Below are 27,047 nucleotides of genomic sequence, written 5' to 3' on the forward strand. Positions count from 1 at the left end.
ACCCCGCTCACTGCGCCTCCTCATCCCCGCACCTCTGCCGCCGCACCTCTGCCCCCGCACCTCTGCCGCCACGGTAAGCCTGCATTGCGACTATTAGACGCACCCCCCATTTTCCCCCCTTTTTGGGGGGGGAAAAAGTGCGTCTTGTAGTCCGAAAAATACGGTAATCCTAGAACTGAGAGATCTTAGTTTTTCACTCCAGCAGGTCACTAAATGCATAAACCAAAGGATCAGCACTGTTAAACATGGCGTGTCCCTGTCATTGGGAAAACAGTGTCAAACTGAATTAACACTATGAGAGACCTGTGCAAAGTGCCGCACGGGTGCAAGGCTGATGTCCTAAAGTAAAAGTATTCATATAAGAATCACTGCTGCAAGAGAAAACATTGCATTAACACAGACCTGGGCAAAGTGCGGACCACATCCATGGACCTTGGTTACAGTCCGGCCCGCAGACTGACTCAGCCAACAGGCCGCACCATGCGGACGCCTTCCCCCGATTTCACAGCTATCTGCATCCTCAGTATACATATAGCTGAGAATACAATGGTGGAGGAAGGAGTTGCTGGCTCCTTCTTTCACCTTTCAGTGTGTGCCCCTGAGACAGCGGATGCGATTACATCACTACACCGCATTTGCTGTGCGGAGCGTTGGTGCACACAGCAAAGACTGGAGCAAGTGGGAACAGGAGCGAGGTGAGTATGTTTTTTTTTTATATGTGTGAATGTGTGGGCGCATACTATATATAGGGGGCTATGTAGGGGCACATACTATATATAGGGGGCTATGCAGGGGCTCATGCTGTTTATAGGAGAGTATCAGCATAATTAATTCTATTCAGTATTAAATGATACATTTAATATAAAATAACTGTTATTCCAATTATTATTATTATTATTGCATCCTACCATGTAGGGGACATCATAGTGGATGTGGGGCCACTGTGGGCATCATACTGCGTGTGGTGGACACTGTGAGGGCCATGAAAGGGGTATTATACTGTGTGGGACCACTAATGGTCTTCTTTAGGAGCAATATTTCTGTGTGGACGCATATAAAGGACTTGGCGAGGTTAGGGAAGTGGCTTAGAGCAATATAAACCTTGCAGAGGCGCACTATGCAGGTCGCAGTATCTGTCCCTCGTTCCTAACGTTGAACGTTGGTAAGTATAAATACTTTATTTGAGTTCATTCTGTGGAGGCCTGCACACGTCCATGTCGGATTTATCTTACCGGGCTGTTTCTCAATACTAATTTCTTATACCTTATTATTGATACCGTTGCATTTTTTTTTGCCATACAGTTGTGTAATATAATGTAGCCCACTACTCTTTTCAATAACATTGATTCAATGATATACTAATACAGACCACCTAAAATTATGCTGAAAGGACAGACTTTTGGCCTACACCTCACTTATAAAAGTCAATAGACAAATTAGTCTTGTGTTCTCACCGAAGCCTCTTGGAAAGGCAGAGACCTCCTGGCCGCTCAGAAGAGTCGTCAAGCCATTGTACAAATCTACCACGGGACAGATATGGATACGATCATTATGACGCTGAGCATGGACGTCTATTCAGGGGGCATGAATGGAAACCAAAGCGAGGTCTATGAGATAGGGGGAAAAAATGTGCCGAGACTCTCGGCAAACCTGATTTTCCTGCAGCATAATTTGGAGAAGTTGGCAAGATCTTCCTTCACCTGGGAAGAAGCCCAATTGCTGCCTTAGTCCTGTATCTAAGTACTGTAATCATGGCTGAGTGGCTTGCTGGCACAGTGGGTACATGCCCCACTAGATCCGCCCTTACTCCTGTATATGCTAAACCTAAATCCAAAAATTGATTATGTTTGTCTTGCATAGTTAATCAGTTATGTACGCGGGATTGACAAGAATTCCTCAAAAGAAATACCCATTTTCTAGGTTAACCTGCTGCATAGCAATGGCGGTGTCACCTTCCAATATACAATAGCCAATTCAGAGGTACAACAATCTCCGAGCCGTACATGTCCTGCGCCCGCGAACTTCAAAGCAACGCAGCCTTAACGTAATGACGCCTTAGATGCTCTCTGGGCTCCTTTTGAAGTGAGGATAGTGCTGGGGAGACGCGGATCTCTTGCTGTTAAACAATAGGTGCGGTGCGTTTGCCTGTGGGTGTCACAAATGTTTAACTGTGAAGAGATATGTGACATGCAGCCATCTGCCTTCCCTGCCTATGTGCTTGTCAGATGGGATCACTGCGTCACACAGGACCACGTATTGATCACGCAGCGCTACTTCACAGGAGGTAATTCAGCATTAATGAGAACTAGAGTGCACTTTATTATTTCCTTCCTGGGGTATATTCCGGCACGTTTCATAATTCGCCTCATTTGAATGCAGTGGAAGAAATCAGACGTCTTCATTTATATTAATTGCATAAAATTAACAGGTGCAAGTAATTCTGAAACCTACTAAAAACTAAACTCTTAAAGGGAACAGGATTGTGCACAGTAACCTGCAGACAGTGTCAGGTCGGTGCAGTTATACTGATTACAATGATGCCTGGTGATGAAATCCGTCTTGTGGTTGTTGTGTAATCTTTATTTTCAGTTTTGAGTTAATGATATGCTCATGCTGCGGGGCGGCCTATGTGGGGTCTACATGTGGTGCTCTGCTTAGGTATTCATCAGTATGGCTTCTGACAGGTCACTGATCCCTCACTGACCTGCCCTCTATTTTACATAATGAATATTATATATATATATTTTTTTTTTTAAATCACCTTTTGGAGGCACGCGGGCCACTGCGCTGCAGCATGATCGCATCTATAATGTGTATTTAATTATTGTTTTTGATGGCGTACGTAAATTAGAAAAATAAATAAAATCAGTTTGAAAATGGCGTCGGCACATCTTGGAAGAAATGTTTTTTTTTCTTCTTTAGCAAGATGATGTCACCAGCCTGACCTAAACCCAATTGAGCATCTCTGGAGAGACCTGAAAATGGCTGTCCGCCAACGTTCACCATCCAACCTGACGGAACTGGAGAGGATCTGCAAGGAAGAATGGCCGAGGATCCCCAAATCCAGGTGTGAAAAACTTGTTGCATCATTCCCACGAAGTCTCATGGCTGTACTAGCTCAAAAGGTGCTTCTACTCAATACTGAGCAAAGAGTCTGAATACTTATTACCATGTGATATTTCAGTTTTTCTTTTTTAATAAATTTGCAAAATTTACTACATTTCTGTTTTGTTTCAGCCAAGATGAGTTGTGGAGTGTACATTAATGAGAAAAAAATAAACTTTTTTGAATTTACCAGTTACTGCAATGAAACAAAGAGTGAAAAATGTAAAGAGGTCTGAATACTTTCCGTACCCACTGTACATAAGTATTTTTCTTTAAATCTAGCATAAACAGGTAAAGTCCAATTCAAGAAAGAGAAAGGGAAGTTGAAAGGGTAACCATATGTTTAAGTAACGTATTAGAATAAGATGACCTCTGTGTACATGAATTTTAATGCTACATCTGGCCATTATATGACTTGTATCCTGCATTTTCGCCTTTGCAGGCTCTACGTCTTAGTTAGCAATTCATTTTTGAGCTGGTTGGAAGAGACTGGCTGCTGTAATCTCTCCCCTATACAGCACAGCACACAGAGAGGGATTCCTGCTCTTCATTGTTTAAATAGCACACAGATAGAAGCAGCAGCAACATGGAGGAATTATACAACAGCAGTGAGCTGTGGACGTGAATCAAGCTCTGGGATGAGGCCAAAGACTTGAAGGATAGCTCAGTACAATCTTTCTGTTTCTCTACTCACCCTGCTCCTCATGCCTTCTCCTACTTTCGTCTCTATAACATGGGGTGTAACCTTACATCTCACTGTGCTTGCAATCTGTCTTGTCCGAGCAAGACTGATTTGAGGTTTTAATTTATCAGAGTGGATGCTGAGTTCATCAGGTGGGGTAGAAGAAATGGCTCATAAGTGGGGAAGGAAGCAGATTTATCTGGTAACATATGTGACACAGTTTCTTATATTTGCCTGTAGTATTGATTTATGCAAATTATATAGTACTATACGTCACTTCTTTTACAGTAGCAGTGCCTGTGCTTGCAATACTTCATTGTTACTTCTTCTGGAACTTCCCCATCCACGGAAGTTTTTTGATTTCTGATGAAGGGCCAGAATCTAGGACCGAAACGTGAAATACTGTATATATTACAATTTGATTGTTTAAATAAAAATTCTCACTGCTCTACTGCTGAACCCCTGAGTGCCGAATTTTTCCTCTAATTATTGATTTTGTGCAAAGATTGTTGAAAGCACGGAGACCATTGAAGCAAGATGAGACATAACGAAACAGAAGGAGCTGTTACATAAGAAACAACAGATCAGAGTAAGTTTTGGGCAACTAAGACCTAAAGACTAAGGGGACAGTACAAAGACCTTTCTGCTGATCTTTTTAATCATAGACCGGTGACAGGGACAAGGGGGCATCCTCTACGTCTGGAGGAAAGAAGGTTTAAGCATAATAACAGACGCGGATTCTTTACTGTAAGAGCAGTGAGACTATGGAACTCTCTGCCGTATGATGTTGTAATGAGTGATTCATTAATTAAATTTAAGAGGGGACTGGATACCTTTCTGGAAAAGTATAATATTACAGGGTATATATATTAGATTCCTTGATAAGGCGTTGATCCAGGGAACTAGTCTGATTGCCGTATGTGGGGTCGGGAAGGAATTTTTTTCCCCATGATGGAGCTTACTCTTACCACATGGGTTTTTTTTGCCTTCCTCTGGATCAACATGTTAGGGCATGCTAGGCTATGGGTTGAACTAGATGGACTTAAAGTCTTCTTTCAACCTTAATAACTATATAACTATGTAACTATGTAAGAAGGTCACAGGTGAAGGAGAACGAATAAAGGAATGAAGAGGAAGGATGCAGGACAGAGATACAAGGGAAGCAAAGTTAAAAGGTTACAGGTGAAGAATAAGAATGTATGACGGAAGAAGAATGTAAATGTAAGAGAATATTCCAGGATAGTAAAATAATATATTATTTTATTATAATTTAGGAAAATACTAGAGACAAAGTGAAGATTGCAAAGGAAACAGGCAAAATAGAAGCATGGAGGCAAAGTAGGATACAGACAAAGAATTAAGATAGAAGAAGGGAATACAGGTGCAGGGGGATACTGGGAAAAAAGAACTAAGGAGGTAGAGACAAAGGAGAATGATGCAGGCAAAGGAAACAGACATAATAGAAGCAGGCAGGCAAAGCAGACGTATGCAGGTATGGGGAGAAAGATATAGGAAATGGCTAGAGATCAAGGAAGATACAGACAAAAGAGCTATAGGAGCACATAAGAAGGTTACAGACAAAAGAGACGAACCAAGGACAGAAATGAGAAAAAGATCTAGGTGAAGAAGATTTCATGTGAAATCGAAGCAAAAATAAAGCTACATAGAGAGATTGAAGGAGAAAACTACAGCTGACAAATTATCGCTGCAGGAGAAGGTTACAGGAAAAGATGAAGGAAAGGCACCAAGCAAAGGAAAAGAGTACAAAAGGAGAATGCTAGAGATGGGAGGATACAGAAGAAGAAAACAGGAGAGGAAGGAGGATAAAGGCGTTACAGGTGAAAGAAAGATAAATACAAAAATCAGAAAGATACAGGGGAAGGATGTAAAAATGCAGGTAAAGAGCAAAAGTGAAAAAGAAGGCAAGGGAAGGGAACTGATAAAGAACAAGGGCAAACATGAAGGATGTAAAGGAAAGTTACAGTTTTAAGGATAGAGGTGTAAGCAAAGGTTACTAGGAGAGATGAAGAACAGGAACTAAGCAAAGGAAAAGAGTACAGAAAAGGGAGAAGGTGACAGATGAATAAGGACACAGAAGAAGATGAGAATAGGATAAAGAAGTTACGGGTGGAGAGATATACATTGCCTTCAAAAAGAATTCATATCCTGTGAACTTTTCCACATTTTTTTCACGTTACATCCATAAACATAAATGTATTTTATTGGGATTTTATGTGATATACTAACACTAAGCAGCAAGTGTTGGTGAAGTGTAAAGGAAGCGATACATGTTGTTTAATTATTTACAAAATATAAATCTAAAAATTCTGACGTGTATTTGTATTCAGCCCCCCGTAGTTTGATATCCCGAAATAAAATCCTGAGTGACTATTACCTTCACAAGTCACATAATTAGTAAATTTAGTACACCATTGTGTAATTTATTCTCAGTATAACTATAGCTGTTCTGTAAAGGACTCCAAGGTTTTATTAAGAACACTAAGGATCAAACAGAATCATGAAAACCAAGGAACACACCAGACAGGTCAGGGATAAAGTTGTGGAGAAAACTAAAGCAGGGTTAGGTTATAAAAAATAATAGCCCAAGGTCTGAACATCTCACGGAGCACTGTTCAATCTATCATCCAAAAATGGAAGGAGTATGGCACAACTGCAAACCTACCAAGATGGCCGTACAGCTAAACTGACATCCCAAGCAAGAAGAGGGCTATTTAGAGAAGCAGCTAAGTGGCCCATGGTTACTCTGGAGGAAGCTGCAGACATCCACAGCTCTGGTGGGAGAATCTGTCCACAGGGCAACTATTAGGCTGAGGTCACATTAGCGTATAGCATCCAATGAGAGAGCATCAGATGCGATATGCTAATGACTAGAGATGAGCACTAAAATACTTGGTTGCTCGTTACTCAAACCAAGCAATTCCTAATGCTTGAATGCTCATTTCGAGTAACGAGTATAATGGGAGTCAATGGGAAATCAGAGCATTTTTTCGGCAGACCCTACAAAGAGGTCTGGGGGGGGGCAGTGAAAATATTGAAATGGATGGGAAAAGGATAAGAGCGTGGGAAAGACCCCTGGAAGCATTTATGACTCCCAGATCGCTGCTGAGAACAATGGTGTCACACTTTTTCTCCATTTTAAGGACTGACAAAAAAAAACCATTCCAAATCAACGAGAAATTGCATTTTACAGGAAAAAAAATGTTTAGAAACATTTTTTCCTGTATAATGACTTGTGTATAAGGCCAAAATAAAAAATGATTAAAAATATATATAATTTAAGTAAACCAACATTGTATTTTGTATTAAAAAATAGGATATTTCAGTGTCATTTATGAAGGAGGCAAGAACAGCCAAAAATTAATGACTCAGAGGAACTCAGATACACCCTGTATTAGACATAAACGAGGGACTCATACACATTCTGTTCAAATTGTTATGTATTGGTACTTCTATACTCACAAAGGCTATGCACTAAGTGCAAATCCTACCAAAAATAACAAACAGGGTCATCCATACACCTTTGAAGGCACCAAGTGTATTGCCTCATTCAAATATTGTGAGCAAAGTGTATTTGTAATACTCCTACGCTCATAACGACTTTGCACAAAGTTCAAAGACAGAAAAAAGTTATAAGTAGGGTCATCCAGTCATCCATAGACACTAGAAGGCAACAAATGGCGGTCCTTATTCAAAATAAAGAACATTAAAAACAATTTATGTGTTGCTATCATCTGGAGGTGTGTAAAAGTCGGGTGTAAACCAGACTTTGTTTATTGTTTTCAGAGTGAGCCTGTCAGCACTTTCTGTTGACAGACAAAAGCACCTGTCTGTTTTGACACCCCCCCCCATGGCACTAAAAATCCGCTCAGACAAAACACTAGAGGCAGGGCAGTACAACACCTTCAAGGCTTAGAGGGACAGCTCATGCCAGGTGTTCAGCTTTGAGACCCAATAGTTGAAGGATGCAGAGGAATTAGGGAGTACACTGGTTTGGTTGGCCAGGTACTGCTTGACCATCTTTTAAAACTTTCCCCTTCTTGTGTAAAATACCCAGTCATGAGGGCATGGACGCTGGGAGGGTGTCATGAAATTGGCCCAGGCCTTTGACAGTGTACCCCTGCCTCTGCTGTACCTGGTGTATCTCTCCCTCACCTCTCCTCCTTGGTTGGGCAAGGAGGCTTGCTCCCTGCCTCTAGTGTTGTTTGATGGGAATTTTTTCAACATATTTTCCACAATGGCCTTCTGGTATAGCACCATTTTAGAAGACCTCTCCACATCAGAAAGAAGAGATGCAAAGTTCTCTTTGTAGTGTGGATCTAGCAGGGTGAACAACCAGTACTCTTTTTTTGGCCAAGATGAATTTAACCTGAGCGTCATGGGAAATGCAGTGATACATAAAATTGGCCATATTTGCAAAGTTCCCTATAGCCAACACTTCCCTGTCTTCAACATGATGACTACTCTCCATTTCCTCCTCCTCCATCTCTTCCTTCTCATTCTCTTCTCAGGCCATCCACATAGGAGAGACGGCGCGAAGCTTGTGTAGGTACTAGCTTTTTTGTGCTCAGCCAGCTCCTGTTCCTCCTCCTTTTCTTCAGCCTCCACCTCCTCATTGTTACCCAGTCTGCGCTGAGCAGAAGAGATGAGATGAAGCTGGACAGTATCTCCCTGTTTCATGTCTTCTTACGTCTCCAGCTGGTCCACAAGCAACGCTTCATGTTTCATTGCCAGCAGTGATTGCTTAAGTAAATGCATAAACGGGATTGTTGCACTGATGATGGCGTCATTGCCGCTCACCATCTTTGTGGAGTACTCAAAGTCTTTGAGAACAGACATCCATGCCTACTCTTCAATTGTTATTTGTGGAGGCTGACCAGAATACCCACGGGCATGTTGGAGCTGGTATTCCACAACTGGCCTCTACTGCTTACAAAGCCTTGCCAGCATGTGCAGTGTGGAGTTCCAGCACATGGTCACATCGCACACTAGTCGGTGAGCTGGCACTTGCATGCTCTGCTGCAGCAGTGCCAGAGCAGCCACAGCTGTAGCCAACTTGTGAAAATGGGCTCTGACGTACTGTACCTTGAACAGAAGCTCTGGCAAATCTGGGTATGTTTTCAGAAACCGCTGAACTACCAAGTTGAGCATGTGGGCCAAGCATGGTACACGTGTGAGCTTGCCAAGCTTCACAGCCGCCATCAGGTTATACACCATTGTGATCTTAGTGATATGCTCCACAAACTTGACCTTTATGGAAAAATGGCAGGAAGAAAGCCATTTTTGAAAGCAAACCATAGGAAGTCCCGTTTGCAGTTTGCAAAACAGCCATGTAGGAGAGACAGCTAGCATGTAGAAGAAGGAGCTCTGGTCAGATGAGACCAAAGTAACACTTTTTGAGCTAAATACAAACCGCTATGTGTTCCTCTTCTATTTCCTTTGTAGAATGTTCCTTTAAATAACCAATAGATTGGTGCATGCCTTCTCCTCCATAATGTAATTCCCATTAAATGATTGCGCATTCACTAAATTATCTACAGTCATAAATCAGGAACTTGATACCTGGTAATGGAAAAACATGCGGAGAGGAATTCCCACCACTCCAACAGCACATTGTCCCCGAAGCCTTATATCGAGGAATCTAGGTGACATCTATAGCATTATATGTCTGCTGTCAATTGTAAAATATGCTTCTGACCTAAGAAAAATGCATAGCAGCAATTTGTTAAAACTTTCTGTCATGTTGTAAACTCAGATAATTATGGGTTTGCTGTTTGACTTAAAGAGGAAACTAATCCTGAAAAATATTTGGCAGAATATTACAGAAGAGGGCGAGGCGCGTTACCTTGTCTCTGACTGTGTGTTTTTTTGCAGTCATTATGTCCTGTTAAAGCTAGGCACCTTTTTTTATGCTAATGGCGGGGTCCTGTTTATATAGAAGCTTTCTATCCTCATGTAACATTACAGCAATAGTTCTTTACACTTTAATGATGTTACACAGGAAATCAAATCTTTAAAACTTTTGGCTTCTTTCATACAAAGTTGTTTGCTTGCACTCAGCGCAACAGTCTAAACAATAACTAGCACTCACATCTTCTTAAAAAAATACGTTATTGATCCAGTACTTTAAAAGGTACAAAAAATGGTTGAACAGAACAGCACAAAAATTAAGAAGAGAGAAATGAAATATCAACTGTGCTCCTAGGCAACATGTTTCAGACCTGCATGGTCCTTTGTCCTTTAGACTTAACAAAGGACCGTGCAGGTCTTAAACATGTTGCCTGGGAGGACAGAGGATATTTCTTTTCTGCCTTTTTAATTTTTCTGCTGTTGTATTCAACCATTTTTTTGGTGCCTTTTAACGTACTTGATCAATAAAGCATTTTTTTAAGAAAATGAGAGTGTTGGTTATTGCTTGGACTGTTGCTTTTACTGGAGTATTTTGCAATGCAAATAGACAGGTGAGCCGATTGCTCCTTTTTTACATTTTATATACAGTCAGAGTCCCATTTAGAGTACAGACTGCACTTGGTGACCAGGTAAAACAAAGCGATAATTTAAGGACTTAAAGAGTTGTTCTTGTCTGCTTGAATAGTAGCACACTGGCCTTTCAGTGGGAGGTGGTACGCTCTTGATAATTGGCAGTTCAGACCAGCAGCATTGTTGCCCCACTGGCCCAACTGTGCGATCTCAGATGCTACAAGCAGAGGCAGTTTCCCTAGCCACACTTCGGCCTAATTACTGCAACCCTGTTCTCAATCAAGAAATCACTTAAATAGGACCTGCCTGTCAAAGTGAAGTAGGCTAAAAGATCATCAAAAGCTAGACATCATGCCACGATCCAAAGAAATTCTGGAACAAATGAGAAACAAAGTAATCGAGATCTATCAGTCTGGAAAAGGTTATAAAGCAAATTCTAAAGCTTTGGGACTCCAGCAAACCACAGTGAGAGCCATTATCCACAAATGGAGAAAATAAGGAACAGTGGTGAATCTTCCCATGAGTGGCCGGCCAGCCAAAATTACCCTAAGAGCGCAGCGATGACTCATCCAAGAGGTCACAAAAGACTCCACAACCACAACCAAAGAACTGCAGGCCTCACTTGCCTCAGTTAGGTTTAGTGTTCATGATTCCACCATAAGAAAGAGAATGGTCAAAAATGGGCTGCTGTTGTGAATTCTGCTCTTGGGCTCCCTCCGGTGGTTGTTGGTGGTAGTGCAGTTGTCTTGGGGTTGTAATCCAGGGCAGATGTTTCTGCTGATTGCAGCTCTATTAGGTATTTAGGTGTGCAGGATCCATGAGTCCGTGCCAGTTGTCTATTGTACTTGGAGGGATTGCATCTCTCTCTGGTTCCTCATGCCCTGCTGCCAAATTCAGCTAAGATAAGTGTCTGGTTTTTGTCTCTGTACACACATGCAGTGTGCTTGCAATTCAGTGCAATTCATTGTGTTCTTGTCCAGCTTAGACTTTGTTTGGATTTTTCAGTCATGCTGGATTCTCAGGAGATGCAGATATACTTTCTATGTCTTTAGTTAGATGTAGAATATTTGTATTATCTGCTGTGGATATTTTTAGGATTTTATTACTACCGCTTAGAATTCTGTCCTATCCTTTTCTATTTAGCTAGAAGTGCCTCTTTTGCTAAATCCTGTTTTTCTGCCTGCGTGTGTCTTTCCTCTTATACTCACAGTCAATATTTGTGGGGGGCTGCCTATCCTTTGGGGTTCTGCTCTAAGGCAAGATAGAATTCCCATTTCCATCTATAGGGGTATTTAGTCCTCCGGCTGTGTCGAGGTGTCTAGGACGTGTTAGGTACATCCCACGGCTACTTCTAGTTGCGGTGTTAGTTTAGGGTTTGCGGTCAGTATAGGTACCACCTGCTCCTGAGAAAGTCTCTCATGCGGCTCCAAGGTCACCGGATCATAACAGGCTGCATGACAGAATTCCAAGATAAAAACCACTGCGGAGCAATAAGAACATAAAGGCTAATCTCAGTTTTGTCAGTAAACATCTTGATGATCCCCAACACTTTTGGGATAATACTATGTGGGTTGACGAGACAAAAGTTGAACTTTTTCAAAGATGTATGTCCCAGTACACTGGAGTATAAGTAACACAGCATTTCGGAAAAGGAACATCATTCCAACAGTAAAATATGGTGGTGGTAGTGTGATGGTCTTGGGCTGTTTTGCAGCTTAAGGACCTGGAAGACTTGCTGTGGTAAATGGAACCATGAATTCTGCTGTCTATAAAAAATCCTGAAGTAGAATGTCTATCCATTTGTTTGTGATGTCAAGATGAAGAGCACTTGGGTTATGCAGCAGGAATATGATCCAAAACACACTAGCAAGTCCACCTCTGAATGACTTAAGAAAAACAAAATTAAGACTTTGGAGTGGCCTAGTCTAAGTCCTGACCTTAATCCGATTGAGATGCTGTGGCGTGACTTTAAAAAGGTGGCTGATGCTGTGAAACCCTCCAATGTGGCTGACTTACAACAATTCTGCAAAGATGAGTGGGCCAAAATTCCTCCAGAGCATTGTAAAAGACTCTTTGCCAGTTATCGCAAAAACTTTATTGCAGTTGTTGCTGCTGAAGGTGGCCCAACCAGTTATTAGGCTTAGGGGGCAATCACTTTTTCCCACAGGGCCCTGTAGGTTTGGTTTTCTTTTTCCTTTAAAAATAAAGACCTTCATTTAAAAACTGCATTTTGTGTTATCTTTATCTAATATTTAAATTTGGTGATCTGAAACATTTCAGTGTGACAAACATGCAAAAGAATAGGAAATCAGGAAGAGGGCAAAATATTTTTCACACCACTGTATAGTGAAATTATTACTTTTATGTGCCACCAATTTTTCTTGTCTTTTTGTTGTAGTAGGAGTCATCACTTTTTTGTTACTTTTCCAACAACTTTTTAATTAATCATAAATGAATTCATCATCAATCATACTGTGTATAGAGGACTTGTTGGGTATCATACTGTGTATAAGGGGCTGCGTGGGCATCATATATTCATATATGTACATGGAAGCTGTGGGGAGTCATACTGTGTATGAGGTGCTATGGGGCATCATACTGTCACGGATGTGCACTGCGTCTGTCTGCAGAAGGGCTTGGTTGTTTGCTTTGCATACTAGTGGCCACCTTCCCCGGTGATAATGAGCACACCTGGACCTGGGTGTTTATAACTTCCTACTTCCTGTTGGGAGGTGTGGGTGATATTTCCTGTTTGCACGTCTCTGTTTAGATATGGAGCTGTAGCAGTCTGCTAGCGTCTTCTTGGAGTTGGGGGGCATCGGCGTGTCTCTCTGAGTCTACTCAAGCTAAGCGTCCCCCTTGTTGCATTTATCCTTGATATCTTTAGTGTTAGTGGGATTGACTAGCTCACATCCTGTTCTTCTTGTTGCAGGGCTTATTGCCAGGGTCACACAGGAATTAGGTATCCTGCTCAGCGATAGGTGCGGGACCTATATAAGGATTGTAGGACAAACAGGGTGATGTTAGATCAGTTCATGGGTCTCCACTTCCCCCTTCCCTAGTGTTTGATTCCTTTTCCCCTATCCCTTTGTGTTGCACATAGTCTGTCCTACACTGTGCGTGACACATACTGTGTATAGGGGAGCTGTGGGGACATCATGCTGTGCATAGGGAGCTGTGTGTACATCATACTGTGTATAGGAGCTGCGGGGACATCATACTTTGTAGACGGTACTGTGTATTGGGAGCTGTGGCGCCATCATATTTTGTATGGTGGCTGTTGGGCATCATTATAAGGAGGCACAATAGAAAATCATTCTCATTAGGCTGGGGTCACACTTGTGAGTGTGATGCGAGAAACTTGCGCGAGTCTCTCGCATCAATACCCAGCATAGAAATACATGAAGCCGCACGCTCCGGGCCTGAGTGCCGGCGGCAGTGCCGGGTATTGATGCGAGAGACTCGCGCGAGTTTCTTGCATCACACTCGCAAGTGTGACCCCGGCCTAAGAAGGAAGCACATGGTATTATAATAAGAAAACATGAAAGGGGTGTTTGTATCATTGTTATTATTGTTATTGTTATTATCATAAGGAGGCAGTGGCTACTTTTATTATTATTACTATCAGAGGCGTAGCTAGGGTTTTGGTCCAGGGGGGGCGAAGCTTCTGAGTGGGCCCCTAACCAGGTAACCTTGATTACAACTCGATGACGCACCCTAATAGTGGAGGAGAACCTCAGCAGATGACCGCGCTGTTACTGAAGATAATCTCTATATAACGACCAACATGGATATTACCGCCATATGGTCAGTGGTAAATACCAGTCCTACAGAACATATAAGAGATCACAGCACAGTTACAGATGGTGACTTACCGTTGACATTCTTTATGATGGAATCGTCACTTTTCCCGTCTTTTCCATCTGGCCCAGACCGACATGACAACTTCTTCCGGCAAGGACTCAGCTGCAGGGAATACAACAAAGACACATTTCTCTTCTCATATTCCAGTCATCACCATCTATTCCCAACCTGCACAAACTCCTCATCCTGCTGATACCCCAACACTGAGCCGCTGCTGCCGTATGTGTCCCTATTACTGCACCTGATACCCCAATACTGAGCCGCTGCTGCCGTGTGTCCCTATTACTGCACCTTATACCCCAATACTGAGCCACTGCTGCCGTATGTGTCCCTATTACTGCACCTGATACCCCAATACTGAGCCGCTGCTGCCGTATGTGTCCCTATTACTGTACCTGATACCCCAATACTGAGCCACTGCTGCCGTATGTGTCCCTATTACTGCTCCTGATACCCCAATACTGAGCCGCTGCTGCCGTATGTGTCCCTATTACTGTACCTGATACCCCAATACTGAGCCACTGCTGCCGTATGTGTCCCTATTACTGCTCCTGATACCCCAATACTGAGCCGCTGCTGCTGTATGTGTCCTTATTACTGCCCCTGATACCCCGATACTGAGCCGCTGCTGCCGTATGTGTCCCTATTACTGCACCTGATACCCCAATACTGAGCCGCTGCTGCCGTATGTGTCCCTATTACTGCACCTGATACCCCAATACTGAGCCGCTGCTGCCGTATGTGTCCCTATTACTGTACCTGATACCCCAATACTGAGCCACTGCTGCCGTATGTGTCCCTATTACTGCTCCTGATACCCCAATACTGAGCCGCTGCTGCCGTATGTGTCCTTATTACTGCCCCTGATACCCCGATACTGAGCCGCTGCTGCCGTATGTGTCCCTATTACTGCACCTGATACCCCAATACTGAGCCGCTGCTGCCGTATGTGTCCCTATTACTGCACCTGATACCCCAATACTGAGCCGCTGCTGCCGTATGTGTCCCTATTACTGCACCTGATACCCCAATACTAAGCCGCTGCTGCCGTATGTGTCCCTATTACTGCTCCTGATACCCCAATACTGAGCCACTGCTGCTGTATGTGTCCCTATTACTGCCCCTGATACCCCAATACTGAGCCGCTGCTGCCGTACGTGACCCTATTACTGCCCCTGATACCCCAATACTGAGCCGCTGCTGCCGTATGTGTCCCTATTACTGCTCCTGATACCCCAATACTGAGCCACTGCTGCCGTATGTGTCCCTATTACTGCCCCTGATACCCCAATACTGAGCCGCTGCTGCTGTATGTGACCCTATTCCTGCACCTGATACCCCAATACTGAGCCTCTGCTGCTGTATGTGTCCCTATTACTACCCCTGATACCCCAATACTGAGCCGCTGCTGCCCTATGTGACCCTATTACTGCACCTACTCTGTGGTTCTCTGTACCCTCTAAATTCTAAAGCACCCCTCTATAATAAAGTAATGCCGGGTGCAAGTGCCGTAGAAAACAGAGCCCACATTTTGCCCCCTAGAAAATAATAATGCCCTCTGTGTGCCCCTTTGATAGTCACAGTAACCTGAGTTCCCCTATTACAATAAGTGCCCACTTTACATTTAATAATGTCCTGAGTCTCCCCCCTGTACAGCTCACCTATACACAGTATAATGCCCCCTAACTGTATAGTACCACCCACACAGTATACTGACCCGTTAGTAGCCTTCAAACTGTTTGATGGCTCCAACACTGTAATCCCCACACTGTATGATGGCCCCATAGATAACCTCCATATAGTATAATGTGCCAGATAGTTCTCAATATAGCACAAGGCAGCACCCCTATAGGCAGACCCTGTAGTATAAGGCAGCACCCCCCATAGGCAGATCCGGTAGAATAAGGCAGCACCCCCCAAAGTCAGATCCTGTAGAATAAGGCAGCACTCCCCCCATAAGCAGATCCTGTAGAATAAGGCAGCACTCCCCCCATAGGCAGATCCTGTAGAATAAAGCAGCCCTCCCCCCTATAGGCAGATTGTGTGTATAAGGCAGCACTCCCTCCCCATAGGCAGATACAGCAGAATAAGGCAGCACTCCCCCCTATAGGCAGATACTGTAGAATACGGCAGCACTCCCCCCACACATAGGCATATCCTGTATATAAGGCAGCACTCCCCCCCTATAGACAGATACTGTAGAATAAGGCAGCACTCCCCCCCCTATAGGCAGATCCTGTATATAAGGCAGCACTCCCCCCTATAGGCAGATCCTGTGTTTAAGGCAGCACTCCCCCCTATAGGCAGATCCTGTGTATAAGGCAGCACTCCCCCCCTATAGGCAGATCCTGTGTATAAGGCAGCACTCCCGTGCATAGGCAGATCCTGTAGAATAAGGCAGCACTCCCCCTTATAGGCAGATCCTGTATATAAGGCAGCACTCCCCCCTATAGGCAGATCCTGTGTATAAGGCAGCACTCCCCCCATATAGGCAGATCCTGTATATAAGGCAGCACTCCCCCCATAGGCAGATCCTGTAGAATAAGGCAGCACTGCCCTGCATAGGCAGATCCTGTATATAAGGCAGCACTCCCCCCTATAGGCAGATCCTGTAGAATAAGGCAGCACTCCCCCCTTATAGGCAGATCCTGTATATAAGGCAGCACTCCCCCCCTATAGGCAGATCCTGTGTATAAGGCAGCACTCCCCCCCTATAGGCAGATCCTGTATATAAGGCAGCACTCCCCCCCTATAGGCAGATCCTGTGTATAAGGCAGCACTCCCCTCTTATAGACAGATCCTGTATATAAGGCAGCACTCCCCCCATAGGCAGATCCTGTAGAATAAGGCAGCACCCCCCTGCATAGGCAGATCCTGTATATAAGGCAGCACTCCCCCCTTATAGGCAGATCCTGTATATAAGGCAGCACTCCCCCCTATAGGCAGATCCTGTGTATAAGGCAGCACTCCCCCCTTATAGGCAGATCCTGTGTATAATGCAGCACTCCCCCCCTATAGGCAGATCCTGTGTATAAGGCAGCACTCCCCCCTATAGGCAGATCCTGTATATAAGGCAGCACTCCCCCCCTATAGGCAGATCCTGTATATAAGGCAGCACTCCCCCCCTATAGGCAGATCCTGTATATAAGGCAGCACTCCCCCCTATAGGCAGATCCTGTATATAAAGGCAGCACTCCCCCCTATAGGCAGATCCTGTATATAAGGCAGCACTCCCCCCCATAGGCAGATCCTGTATATAAGGCAGCACTCCCCCCCCTATAGGCAGATCCTGTGTATAAGGCAGCACTCCCCCCTATAGGCAGATCCTGTATATAAAGGCAGCACTCCCCCCCTATAGGCAGATCCTATGTATAAGGCAGCACTCCCCCCCCCTTATAGGCAGATCCTGTAGAATAAGGCAGCCCCCCAGGCAGATCAAGCAGCCACCCCTCCCCCCCGGCAGATCAAGCAGCCCCCATATAAAACACAGTAAAGAAATACTCACCTCTCTTCCTCCTTGTTCCAGCGGCGCTCCCTACTCCCGCTCATCTGACAGTGGGCGCTGGGCGGTGACGTCATCGCGCCCGCTGTCAGACAGTGTGGGGGATGATGGGAGGAGCGCAGCGCAGCGCTCCTTTCCTCATCACTGCGGTGAGCTGTATCGGCTAGATGCCGATACAGCTCACCGTGCAATGACAGGCGGAGGGGCCCACTGCTGGCACCGGGCCCCCGCCGCCTGCTCAGGGGCCCCATAGCGGCAGAGCAGGGGATCGATTCTCCCTGCTCTGCCGCAGAATGTAACTGCATCGGCGCGCTGCGAGCGCCGATGCAGTTACAGTAGCGTAGCTCCGGGTGGGCCCCCTCAGAGCGCAGGGCCCGGGGCGATGGCCCCCTCTGCCCCCCGGTAGCTACGCTACTGATTACTATGATAAAGAAAGCATGCATAGAGGAATATTATTTCTATATTGTGCTATATAACTGTAAGGAGGCACAGGGAAGCACTATTACAATCAGGAAGTACAGAGGGAATATCATTACTGTGTAGAGGAAGAGAGGGGGCACTGTTATTGTGTAGGACACAATAGGAGGGTACTATTACTATTTAGGGCAGAGAAGGGGCATTATTTCTGTCTAGGGCACTGATTATAGCACTATATGGTTTGTGTAGATGTTATATAATGTAGCAATTCTACTCACTTGGGAGTGAGATGAGGTTTCACAGGAACAGTTTCAATTTAAAAGACCGGCTGGTTTATTTCAGTCCTCATCACATGAAAATACAAATACAGCCTTTGTCTGACACAAAGTAAAACATAAAGCCTAAAGTCCATACAATAGTGCTAATTTGCTTGTTTGGGTTAGGCCGGTGTCACACTCAGCGTAGGGAAATATGGTCCGTATTTTACGGCCGTAATACGCAGTCATTTTCCCAAAACACTGTTCCGTATTCAATGCGAGGATGCGATTTTTACAGACAAATGTATCCGTATGGCATCCGTACGGCGATTTTTATGTGCAGGCTTGCAAAATGGACAAATCATGGATTTATCGGCTAAAATATTCCTAAAAACATATACCGTATACAGTCTATATATATATATATGTCAGTGAGACACATATATATTTATATTTAATTCAGCGCAAGATAGCATAAAAGCCGGTAATTCAATTGCCGGCTTTTGCTCTCGCCTTCACAAACCCGACAGGATATGAGACATGGTTTACATACAGTAAACCATCTCATATCCCTTTTTTTATTACATATTCCTCTTTACTAATGTAACAAGTGTCTGTGTGTAAAATTTTGAAGCTCTAGCTATTAAATTAAAGGGTTAAATCCTGAAAAAAATTGGCGTGGGCTCCCGCGCAATTTTCTCAGCCAGAGTGGGAAAGCCAGTGACTGAGGGCAGATATTAATAGCCTAGAGAGGGACCATGGTTATTGCCCCCCCCTGGCTAAAAACATCTGCCCCCAGCCACCCCATCTGTAAGATGCGCCTATTCTGGCACTTAGCCTCTCTCTTCCCACTCCCGTGTAGCGGTGGGATATGGGGTAATGAAGGGTTAATGTCACCTTGCTATTGTAAGGTGACATTAAGCCAGGTTAATAATGGAGAGGTGTCAATTATGACACCTATCCATTATTAATCCAATAGTATAAAATGGTTAACAAAACACACATACATTATTAAAAAGTATTTTAATGAAATAAAGACACAGGGTGTTTTAATATTTTATTATACTCTCAATCCACCTGAAGACCCTTGTCATCTGAAATAAAGTTAAACAAAACAAACAACAATATTCCATACCTTCCGTTGATCAGTCTTGTCCCACGCTGTAAATCCATCTGAAGGGGTTAAATAATTTTACACCCAGGAGCTGTGCTAATGCACCCGCTCCTGTCTGTAAAATTTGGTGAATGAATGGAATGCAGGGGAATGACCTGTAGTTACCTCGAGTCGCGGTGATGCGCCCTCTGCTGGATGAACTCATATGAATTTGATCGTGGGAACTTTTCAGAAAAGTACAGTACAGAACATACACAGTACAGTACATACACAGTACATATACAGTACAGAACATACACAGTACAGTACATACACAGTACAGTACATACACAGTACGTAGACAGTACAGTACATACACAGTACAGTACGTATACAGTACAGTACATATCCAGTACAGTACATACACAGTACAGTACATACACAGTACAGTACATACACAGTATACTACGTAGACAGTACAGTACATACACAGTACAGCACATACACAGTACGATACATACACAGTACAGTACATACACAGTACAGTACATACACAGTACGATACATACACAGTACAGTACATACACAGTTTACTACGTAGACAGTACAGTACATACACAGTACAGTACATACACAGTACAATACATACACAGTACGTAGACAGTACAGTACATACACCGTACAGTACATACACAGTATCACGCTCTCTCCCGCTCCTGAAATCCGCTGCCTCGGGGTAACTCTTGACTCTGCCCTGTCCTTCAAACCTCACGTCCAAGCTCTTGCCACCTCCTGTCGCCTCCAACTCAAAACTATTGCCAGAATCCGTTCCTTCCTCAGCCCACAATCTACCAAAACTCTTGTACATGCTCTCATCATCTCCCGCCTCGATTACTGCAACACCCTCCTCTGTGGCCTCCCCGCTAACTCTCTTGCACCACTCCAGTCTGTCCTCAACTCTGCTGCCCGCCTAATCCACCTCTCTCCTCGCTACTCCCCTGCTTCTCCCCTCTGCAAATCCCTCCACTGGCTCCCAATCCCTCAACGAATCCAGTTCAAACTACTAACACCGATCTACAAAGCCATCCACAACCTGTCCCCTCCCTATATCTCTGAACTAATCTCCCAATATCTTCCCTCACGTAATCTTCGTTCATCCCAAGACCTCCTACTCTCCTCCACACTTATTCGTTCCTCACACAATCGCCTCCAAGATTTCTCCCGAATATCCCCCATCCTCTGGAATTCCATGCCTCAACACGTCCGATTATCCACCACCCTCGGATCCTTCAGACGGAACCTGAAAACCCATCTCTTCAGGAAAGCCTACAGCCTACAATAACCGAGCCGCCGCCTCACCACCGCCAGAGCCGCCGCCGCCTCACCCCTACCTTCTGTCTCTTCCCCACTATCCCATAGAATGTAAGTCCGCAAGGACAGGGTCCTCTCCCCTCTGTACCAGTGTGTCACTGTAAACCTGTTTACTGTAAATTATATCTATAACCCTGTATGTAACCCCTTTCTCATGTACAGCACCATGGAATTAATGGTGCTATATAAATAAATAATAAATAATAATAATACAGTACATACACAGTACGTAGACAGTACAGTACATACACAGTACAGTATGTATACAGTACAGTACATACCCAGTACAGTACATACACAGTACACTACGTAGACAGTACAGTACATACACAGTTCAGTACGTATACAGTACAGTACATACACAGTACAATACATACACAGTACAGTACATACACATTACAGTACATACACAGTACAATACATATACAGTACAGTACATACACAGTACAATACATACACAGTACAGTACATACACAGTACAATACATACACAGTACAGTACATACACATTACAGTACATACACAGTACAATACATATACAGTACAGTACATACACAGTACAATACATACACAGTACAGTACATACACATTACAGTACATACACAGTACACTACGTAGACAGTACAGTACATACACAGTGCAGTACATACACAGTACAGCACATACACAGTACGTACACAGTACATATACAGTACATACACAGTACAATACATACACAGTACAGTACATATACAGTACAGTACATACACAGTACACTACGTAGACAGTACAGTACATACACAGTACAATACATACACAGTACAGTACATACACAGTACAGCACATACACAGTACGTACACAGTACATATACAGTACATGCACAGTACAGTACGTACACAGTACAGTACATACACAGTACAGTACATATACAGTACAGTACATACACAGTACACTACGTAGACAGTACAGTACATACACAGTACAGTACAAACAAATTACAGTACATACACAGTACAGTACATATACAGTACAGTACGTACACATTACAGTACATATACAGTACATACACAGTACAGTACATACACAGTACAATACATACACAGTACGTAGACAGTACAGTATATACACAGTACAGTACGTACACAGTACATATACAGTACAGTACATACAAAGTACACTACGTAGACAGTACAGTACGTACACAGTACATATACAGTACAGTACATACAAAGTACACTACGTAGACAGTACAGTACAGTACATACACATTAAAGTATTACACAGTACAGTACATATACAGTACAGTACATACACAGTACAATACATACACAGTACAGTACATACACAGTACAGTACATACACAGTACAGTACATACACAGTACGTAGACAGTACAGTACATACACAGTACAGTACGTACACAGTACAGTACATACACAGTACATATACAGTACAGTACATACAAAGTACACTACGTAGACAGTACAGTACATACACAGTACAGTACATACACAGTACAGCACATATACAGTTCAGTACATATACAGTACAGTACATACAAAGTACACTACATAGACAGTACAATACATACACAGTACAGTACGTACACAGTACAGTACATACACAGTACAGTACATACACAGTACAGTACATATACAATACAGTACATATACAATACAGTACATACACTGTACAGTACATATACAGTACAGTACATACACTGTACAGTACATACACAGTACAGTACATACACAGTACAGTACATACACAGTACAGTACGTACACAGTACAGTACATACAAAGTACACTACGTAGACAGTACAGTACATACACAGCACAGTACATACACAGTACAGTACATATACAGTACAGTACATACACAGTACATTACATATACAGTACAGTACATACACAGCACAGTACATACACAGTACACTACGTAGACAGTACAGTACATACACAGCACAGTACATACAAAGTACAGTACATATACAGTACATACACAGTACAATACATACACAGTACAGTACATACACAGTACACTACGTAGACAGTACAGTACATACACAGCACAGTACATACAAAGTACACTACATGTACAGTACATACACAGCACAGTACATACACAATACAGTACATACACAGTACAGTACATACACAGTACAGTACGTACACAGTACAATACATACACAGTACAGTACATACACAGTACAGCACATACACAGTACAGTACGTACACAGTACAGTACATACACAGTACAATACATACACAGTACAATACATACACAGTGCAGTACATACACAGTACAGCACATACACAGTACAGCACATACACAGTACAGTACATATACAGTACAGTACATACACAGTACAGCGCATACACAGTACAGCGCATACACAGTACAGCGCGTACACAGTACAGTACATACACAGTACAATACATACACAGTACAGCACATACACAGTACAGCACATACACAGTACAGTACATACACAGTACAGTACATACACAGTACAGCACATACACAGTACAATACATACACAGTACAGTACATACACAGTACAGTACATACACAGTACAGTACGTACACAGTACAGTACATACAAAGTACACTACGTAGACAGTACAGTACATACACAGCACAGTACATACACAGTACAGTACATATACAGTACAGTACATACACAGTACATTACGTAGACAGTACAGTACATACACAGTACAATACATATACAGTACAGTACATACACAGCACAGTACATACACAGTACACTACGTAGACAGTACAGTACATACACAGCACAGTACATACAAAGTACAGTACATATACAGTACATACACAGTACAATACATACACAGTACAGTACATACACAGTACACTACATAGACAGTACAGTACATACACAGCACAGTACATACAAAGTACACTACATGTACAGTACATACACAGCACAGTACATACACAATACAGTACATACACAGTACAGTACATACACAGTACAGTACGTACACAGTACAATACATACACAGTACAGTACATACACAGTACAGCACATACACAGTACAGTACGTACACAGTACAGCACATACACAGTACAGCACATACACAGTACAATACATACACAATACAGTACATACACAATACAGTACATACACAGTACAGTACATACACAGTACAGTACATACACAGTACAAAACATACACATTACAGTACATACACAGTACAGTACATACACAGTACAGCACATACACAGTACAGTATATACACAGTACAGTACATATACAGTACAATACATACACATTACAGTACATACACAGTACAGTACATACACATTACAGTACATACACAGTACAGTACATACACAGTACAGTGCGTACACAGTACAGTACGTACACAATACAGTACATACACAGTACATTACATACACAGTACAATACATACACATTACAGTACATACACAGTACAATACATACACAGTACAGTACATACACAGTACAATACATACACAGTACAATACATACACAGTACAGCACATACACAGTACAGCACATACACAGTACAATACATACACAGTACAGCACATACACAGTACAGTACATACACAGTACAGCGCATACACAGTACAGTACATACACAGTACAATACATACACAGTACAGCACATACACAGTACAGTACATACACAGTACAGCACATACACAGTACAGTACATACACAGTACAATACATACACAGTACAGTACATACACAGTACAGCACATACACAGTACAGCACATACACAGTACAGTACATACATAGTACAGCACATACACAGTACAGCACATACACAGTACAGCACATACACAGTACAGCACATACACAGTACATTACATACACAGTACAGCACATACACAGTACAGCACATACACAGTACAGTACATACACAGTACAGCACATACACAGTACAGTACATACACAGTACAGTACATACACAGTACAGCACATACACAGTACAGTACATACACAGTACAGCACATACACAGTACAGTACATACACAGTACAATACATACACAGTACAGTACATACACAGTACAGTACATACACAGTACAGCACATACACAGTACAGCACATACACAGTACAGTACATACATAGTACAGCACATACACAGTACAGCACATACACAGTACAGCACATACACAGTACAGTACATACACAGTACAGTACATACACAATACAGTACATACACAGTACATTACATACACAGTACAGTACATACACAGTACAGTACATACACAATACAGCACATACACAGTACAGCACATACACAGTACAGTACATACACAGCAAACACAAAAGTGACAATTCACAGAACGCTTGTATTTCCACCAGGTCTAACCTTAAACCAGTGATCTTTCTTACAAGCTAGAAGTGAAACATTTTGATGTGTTGGTGATGGATCTGATACTAGATGCATACAGAAATGGTAGAAATACCCTCTTCTTGCTGTGGAAATTAATCCTGCATTTCCATAAGCATGATCTGATTAAAATTCTGAATTAATTAAGCGTTGTTTTTTTTTTACTTTCCTGTGAAAGCTAAATTTACTTTGATATGAGCACATCATGTTGAGGGCTAAACACGTTCAGCATAAAGTATACAGGAGGCACATAAAGGTGATGATCCAGCTGATTAAATAAATTAGCATGTGCTACGTGATCCTGCACGCCGATATGTCATCGTGTTTAATCTAAAGCTGGATGGATCTAGGGGACATCGTCCAATACGGCCAGTGACCTGCAGCACTGCATTGTGTGACCACGCTGCGCTCTGACATCTACACAGGTGCCACAGTCTGGGAGCGGAGCTGGCTGCAGTGTTGAGTCTGGGGGGTAAACAGTCTCCCATTCTGGAAATTAGTGGCCGTACCCGGACTAATCTGCACAGGATACGTGATCATTTTATACAATTGGAATATCCCTTTAATGCTGAATATCCCTTTATTGCTTAGAGTTGCAACCAGCATAGCCTTCTGGGTCGGAGATTGCGGTAAATAATTCACTGTATGCCATGTAATGCTTTACTTTTCCTGCAGAGGGGGCTTCCAGAATTGAAGGTTCCTATAATGGATGGAAACCACTTTAAGCGATTGTTTAAGGGAATGTCTAATCAGAAAAAGACTTGTCATTTAAATTACGTTTTTGTTTGATTGTTTTTTATGCAATGATTCTTTTTTCATATCAATCCGTATGTAAAAAAAAAAGAAGAAAGAAATCTTGCCATTTTCACTTTTCTTTCTATTCTTTACAAAACACATTTTTTAGAAGTCTCATTACAATCACAGACAGGATGTGACAGCTGCTCCCTCTCTTTTAACAATGACCTTTGCACACGCTCATTAGATGCTTCAATACAAAAGATATCGTCTGAATCAATCTACTGTTGCTAATGTACATGTACAACTCCTAGCAGCTCTAGCAGCCAGTGTGGACATTGCTATATATACATATATACTATATAATTGTCTAAGGGTCACTTCCGTCTGTCCTTCTGTCTGTCTGTCACGGATATTCATTGGTTGCCGGCCTCTGTCTGTCATGGAAATCTAAGTCGCTGATTGGCGCGACAAAACAGCCACGACCAATCAGCGACAGGCACAGTCCGGTGGCAAAATGGCTGCTCCTTCCTCCCCGCAGTCAGTGCCCGCTCCATAATCCCCTCCAGTCTGCCCTCACACAGGGTTAATGGCAGCGGTAACAGACCGCGTTATGCCGCAGTGTAACACACTCCGTTACCGCCGCTATTAACCCTGTGTGACCAACTTTTTACTATTGATGCTGCCTATGTAGCATCAATAGTAAAAAGATCTAATGTTAAAACTAATAAAAAAAATAAAAAATCGTTATATACTCACCGTCCGTCGGCCCCCGCATCCAAAACCGGCCTTTCCCGCTCCTCGCGATGCTCCGGTGACCGCTCCATGCATTGCGATCTCGCGAGATGATGACGTAGCAGTCTCGCGAGACCGTTGCGTCATCATCTCAAGAGACCGCAATGCACTCTTGAGACCGGAGCGCGCAAGGACCGTCGGTAAACGCTTCGCCTGGATCCGGGGGCCAACGGAAGGTGAGTATATAACTATTTTTTATTTTAATTCTTTTTTTTTAACAGGGATATGATGCCCACATTGCTATATACTGCTTGGGCTGTGCTATATACTACATGGGCTGTGCAATATACTACGTGGGCTGGGCAATCTAGTACGTGAGCTGTGCAATATACTACGTGGTTGTGCAATAT

The sequence above is a fragment of the Ranitomeya variabilis genome, chromosome 6 (assembly GCF_051348905.1).
Source record: "Ranitomeya variabilis isolate aRanVar5 chromosome 6, aRanVar5.hap1, whole genome shotgun sequence".
Classification (NCBI taxonomy): domain Eukaryota; kingdom Metazoa; phylum Chordata; class Amphibia; order Anura; family Dendrobatidae; genus Ranitomeya; species Ranitomeya variabilis.